Raw genomic sequence first — 6,000 nt, forward strand, 5'->3', positions numbered from 1 at the left:
TTCTACTTTCCACTTTCTTTCCACATCCTTGAGCTACATCTTTCACCTTTTTGTCCATCCCTCTTCCTCTCTTCATTTTTTTCCTCTCGTCTTGTGTCAGACCTCATGTGTGATTTTGAAGCGTGGGGTGTTTTAAGGATGCTGATTCTTTGATGTCGCTGATGCACACACACACACACACACACACACACACACACACACACACACAGATGTACATGCATAAATTCACACACATATATAGAGTTGATGCAGCACCAAAACATGTCAAAGTATGACGCACTTTGAAGTTCAGTGATTGATGTATGCTTGTGAAAGTGTGTGTCAAAGAGAAAGCGAACATCAAGAGCAGGTCTGTGTGTGTGTGTGTGTGTGTGCGTGCGTGCGTGCGTGCGTGTGCGTCCGTGCACGCTCGAGTCCCTGCCTGGCCTGCCTGCGTACATGTGTTTGTGAATTAAAATCCAGGTAACATTTTTTTAAATGAACTGCTTTGCTATACCACTGCCATGATTTGAAATGTGTGACCAGGCCTTAACTAGGTAGATCTCCACCTTTGTAGAACGCAGGATCAGTAGTGGAAGAAGTATTCAGATCCTTTACTCAAGTAAAAGTACTAACACCACACTATAAAAATACTCTGTTACAAGTCAAAGGCCTGCATTGAAAATGCTACTTAAGTAAAAGTATGTAAGCATCATCAGGAAAATGTACTTAAAGTATTAAAGGGGTGATAGAATGCAAAACTGATTTTACCTTGTCATAGTTGAATAATGACAGTTTAGTGGGTAACTAGGACATACATAGAACCTCTAAATCCCATTGACATCTCTTTTCTCTGCAAATCTCACTATTTGAAACTGCCTCTGAAAACGGGCGAATCTCAACGAGCCGCAATAGTTGACGTCAACTATTTCGGCTCCTCCTAATTTGGCTCTAGTCTGTGTTTGTCACGCCCCAACATTTGCATAGGCTACACAACTGACCTGAGATCAGTTAGTCTTCTGAATCTAGGTCGTGCAGATCTCAGAAATTGTATAAATTGTTCATCTGCTACTTTACCATTAAATTCACTTCTGAGAATTTTTTATGCAAGAAATCAACTATGTAGAGGTCAAATATGGACCGTTTTACGAAAATGTATGTCTAATTGCAAATTTTGTCCGACTGTGTGTCGGAGTTCAGAGGCCGGTGCTGCCTGTGTAGCTGCCTCGCTGCCTGGCCTGTCTTCCTTCACAGACCCCGGCCTGTTGTGAGGTAGATGGAGCTCAGTCACGGCTGGCAACCCACAGCACTCCATACCCGCGCAAAGTCACCGTTTTGGGCTAATGGACTCGAAACGCCGCTGCTCTGACAGAGCTCCAGGGCCTCCAACTCCCCTCTTCCTGCTCAACCCGATCTCACTCAAAAGCGTACAAATAACACGGGTTTCTACCGTGCAATGTGTACGAGAAAGTGAAATTCTACGTGCATTACATACGCGGAGCGCTCCAATTGAAGTCATGGGGACCGGTGCGTTTTATATGCACGCAGCTCGCGGCTCCACGTTGTGTGTTATCGCGAGAACAGCATCACACACAAAAACATAGATATGGTTGGGTTTAGAGAAAGAATGCAGGGAAAGGCTTTAATAACACAAGAAAATCACAAAAACACACTAATAAACGGTTGGGTTTAGGGAAGAAACATTGGGAAAGGCTTAACAAAAAAACACTACAAAGTCGCAAAAACGCGCCAAAAACACACTAATAAACGGTTGGGTTTAGGGAAGAAACATTGGGAAAGGCTTAACAAAAAAACACTACAAAGTCGCAAAAAGGCGCCACATAAACACGCTAATAAACGGCCTAAAATCGCCAAACACGGGACGCGAACCCCGGTCTCCTGGGTGAAAGTCCTGTGTTTTACCCATCCACCACCCCAACCAACCTCCTTACGCGGCCACACGTCCCTTCATACTATAAACGCAGTGGTTTCCATTACTGTAATTGGAGCGCTCCGCGTATCTGCTGTACGCACAATTTCAATTTCGCGTACACATTGCACGTATTTCACAGGTGGAAACCCGTGGTATTTGTACGCTTTTCAGTGAGACTGGGCTGTCCTGCTAGCTAAATGCCCGGTGTATGTGAGTGAAAGCGCGGTCAGCGAGCTTGTTACGCCAGCATTCTCTTACCACAGGTTCCAGTTACTCTTTTAATGTGTGTAATTATAATGTGTTGAGTTATTTAAACAAACGATTGGGGAAATAAACGCCGCTTGTCCATGAGTCTCATTGATAGAGCCTGCGGCTGGATGGAGCTCTATCAATGAGAGCTAGCTAGTCTCCTCTTAGAATTCCTCTGGAATTCACAAAAATTCATTAACTTGAAATCGGACACCGTTGTTAGCTTTATAAGACATTTAGTTAGATGTTGTATATGTGGCGTGACGAAATTCAAACTTTAAATATACTCGAATTACGCCGAAAATGAAGCTAACTATCCGTGATTTGTAGCTACATACAGCTAGGATTGAAGGGACAGTTGCAGCTAACGAACCCCTTACAGTTCACAAATATTCATTAACTTGAAATCGGACACCGTTGTTAGCTTTACAAGGCATTTAGTTAGATGTTGTATAAGTGGCGTGACGAAATTCAAACTGTAAATATACTCGAATTACGACCAAAAATGAAGCTAACTAGCCGCAATCTGTACAAATAGGATTGAAGGGACAGTCGCAGCTAACGAAACCCTTACAGTTCACAAAAATTCATTAACTTGAAATCGGACACCGTTGTTAGGTTTATAAGACATTTAGTTAGATGTTGTATATGTGGCGTGACGAAATTCAAACTGTAAATATACTCAAATTACGGCGAAAATGAAGCTAACTATCCGTGATTTGTAGCTACATACAGCTAGGATTGAAGGGACAGTTGCAGCTAATGAACCCCTTACAGTTCAGAGGGGGAAATAAGATCTTATAATGTTCCAAACCCCCATAACGGCAATATTAATAAACACAAACAGATATGCTTTCTCAGTAGTTTCTTTTTTTTAACTATCCGTGATTTGTAGCTACACATAGATAGGATTGAAGGGACAGTCGCAGCTAACGAAACACTTAGTCTTCACAAATATTCATTAACTTGAAATCGGACACCGTTGTTAGCTTTATAAGACATTTAGTTAGATGTTGTATAAGTGGTGTGACATGTGTGTAACATGTGGTAAGAGATTGCTGGTGTAACAAGCTCGCTGACCGTGCTCTCACTCTCACACACGGGCCATTTAGCTAGCAGGAAGAGAGGAGATGCAGGCCCTGGAGCTCTGTCAGGACAGCGGCGTTTGGTAGTAGTCCATTAGCCCAAACGGTGACTTTGCGCAGGTATGAGGTGCTGTGGGCTGCAGCAGCCGTGCCGGAGCTCAATCGAGCTCACAGCAAGCCGGGGTCTGTGGAGGAAGTCTGGCCGGGCGGCGAGGCAGCAACACAGGCAGCACCGGCCGCTCAACTCCGACACACAGTTTTACCAAATTTGCAATTAGCCATCCATTTTCATAAAATGGCCCATATTTGAGCTTTATATAGGTGATTTCTCGCATAAAAAAGTCTCAGAAGTGAATTTGGTAAGGAAACATTGCAGTGTCTGGAATATGAGATTCTGTCGCGTCTCTGTGTGTGATAGAATGTATTGTGTATTGTGTATTCGCTCAACCAATCAGCACGCGTCTCTACGTGTGTGTACGGGGAACAGGCTCATCCAAGCAGCGCACAGCTCATCTAAATATTCATGACCATACCATATTTGGAAGAAAAGCTCTTGTTACAGATAGGGCCAAAACACAGGGATGCATAAGGGCCAATAAAATATCAACCAGGCCATTTTCAGCCCAACTAATGTTACATACCCCATTAGGAGACCATAAGGAACAGTGTGAAATACCCTATATAATCATTCTATCATCCCTTTAAAAGTAAAAGAACAATCCTTCCATTTTCTAAACTGGAAAAGGATCCAAACAGACTAATCAGTTCAGCTGGCCATTATATTGTCGGCTAGTTTCATTATAATTGAACATCAGATTTTATAAACTACATGTGTTTTTTGTGCAGGCTAACTGGCTTCCCTCTCTCTCTCTCTCTCTGAAATGCAACCTTGACTTGTTGTAAAAGAGAAAAAGCAACAGTCTATACATTTTCATGTTCTCCAGTCAGTAGTGCACCGCAGGAACGTTTCCTAGCAACGTTGGCTGTCAGATGTCAGTCAACTGTTGCCGTGGGAAACGCCACCCTCATGAGGCTCAGAGGTTTAGACAGCGTTATCAGAAAGAAGCCCAGAAATAGTTTGATCCATTTATTTATTTTTTTATTAGAAATTGTTGCAAAAAGTCTAACTTTTCTCAGTCTTGGGATCCAGTGACTGAGTTATGTATTTTTCTTTGAGAATGAAATTGATTTTTGAAAAATCTATCACGTTGATCTATCACTTTGCTTGTGTCTTTTGATTTATGCTCTGTTCATTTTGATACAGTTATGTCAAGTTTCTCAGGGCTGAGAGAGGAAGACACAGAAAGAGAGAGAGAGAGAGAGGGAGAGAAAGAGAAGGAGAGAGAGACAGAGAGAGAGAGAGAGAGAGAGAGAGAGAGAGAGAGAGAGAAAGGACAAGAAAAAAAGCACTCAAAAGATAAATGCCCCATCTTTGTCTCCCGTTGCCTAGGTAACTGGACGATCGTTGAGCCATTAGTCCTCTGGTCACCATGGAGTGGTTACCCTGACAATAGGTGTGTGTGTGTGTGTGCGTGTGTGCGTACATGTGTGTGTGTGTGCATTTATGTGTGTGTGTGTGTGTCTCCTCCTTCCTCCAGTTGGTCTTTGTAACAGCGCTGCCTCACTGTGGTCCAACCCGTTCACTGCAACAGAAGACAAGTCCTAAATAATTTTGACTCCATTAGTTCCAAAGAGTAAACCAGCCATCTGTGAATCACAGAGGATGACAACGTCGCTGACCGTGGTGTGACCAGAAATGAAACGTTTCTACAGAAGTATGACCTTTTTTTCCTCTCAGAGAGCAGTTAGTACAGCTGTCTAATTGAAGTCCCCTGTGCCCCTGAAAACTGAGGAAAATAAATTCAAGACTGCTATTGTCTGAACTCATGATTTCCCTCTAAATGTGACCCTTTTTTCAATCAGCGCCGCAGACAGCAGACACATTACAGTACACTGTAATCTGCAGTGGTGGAAAGTAACTAAGTACATTTACTCAAGTACAGCAAGCTGGCAGTGTATAAAGTAATTCAAATAAGATCCACCTTTATCAGATGTAACATGCATAGTGCATAAAAATTAGCCATTCTGCATAATAAATACTTTTACTTTTGGTACTTAAGGTATATTTTTTGACACAAACACTTTTGGACTTTTAGTTCAGTAAACTTTAGAATACAGGACTTTTGCCTCTAACAAAATATTCTACTCTGTGGGATTGCTACTTCTACTCAGTAAAAGATTTGAGTACTTCTTCCACACACTGGTAATCTGCATATTCCCAGTCTTCCTTGAAGCAATGTTTATCTTTGGCACGTTAGACAATTTAGTATTTCCTCTCGGGTTCTCAAATTTTATGTTGCAAACTAATCAACAGTCAACAATCAACAGTCCAAGATTAAGGATTGTCGATTGTAAGTACAGTTGGTCGAAGACGCTTGAACTCCCAAACCAAATTTGAAAACCAGGATTGTGAAAAAGAACTTTCTTAAGTGTAAATCACTCAAAATGAAGGGTAAAATGTAGGTTTAAATGCAGGTTGGAGTCTGTCTAATCAGTGCAGAGAGAATGGGCCTTATCAGTCTCTGGTGGAGTTTCCTCTTGGACAGGAAGTGGGCTTCCTCTGCTTCCTGTTCTCGTCTCTGTGTGTGTGTAGGTGTTTGTGTGTGTGTGTGTGTGTGTGTGTGTGTGTGTGTGTGTGTGTGTGTGTGTGTGTGTGTGTGTGTGTGTGTGTGTGTGTCAGGAGAGGTCTGACAA

The sequence above is a fragment of the Perca fluviatilis genome, chromosome 5 (assembly GCF_010015445.1).
Source record: "Perca fluviatilis chromosome 5, GENO_Pfluv_1.0, whole genome shotgun sequence".
Lineage (NCBI taxonomy): Eukaryota > Metazoa > Chordata > Actinopteri > Perciformes > Percidae > Perca > Perca fluviatilis.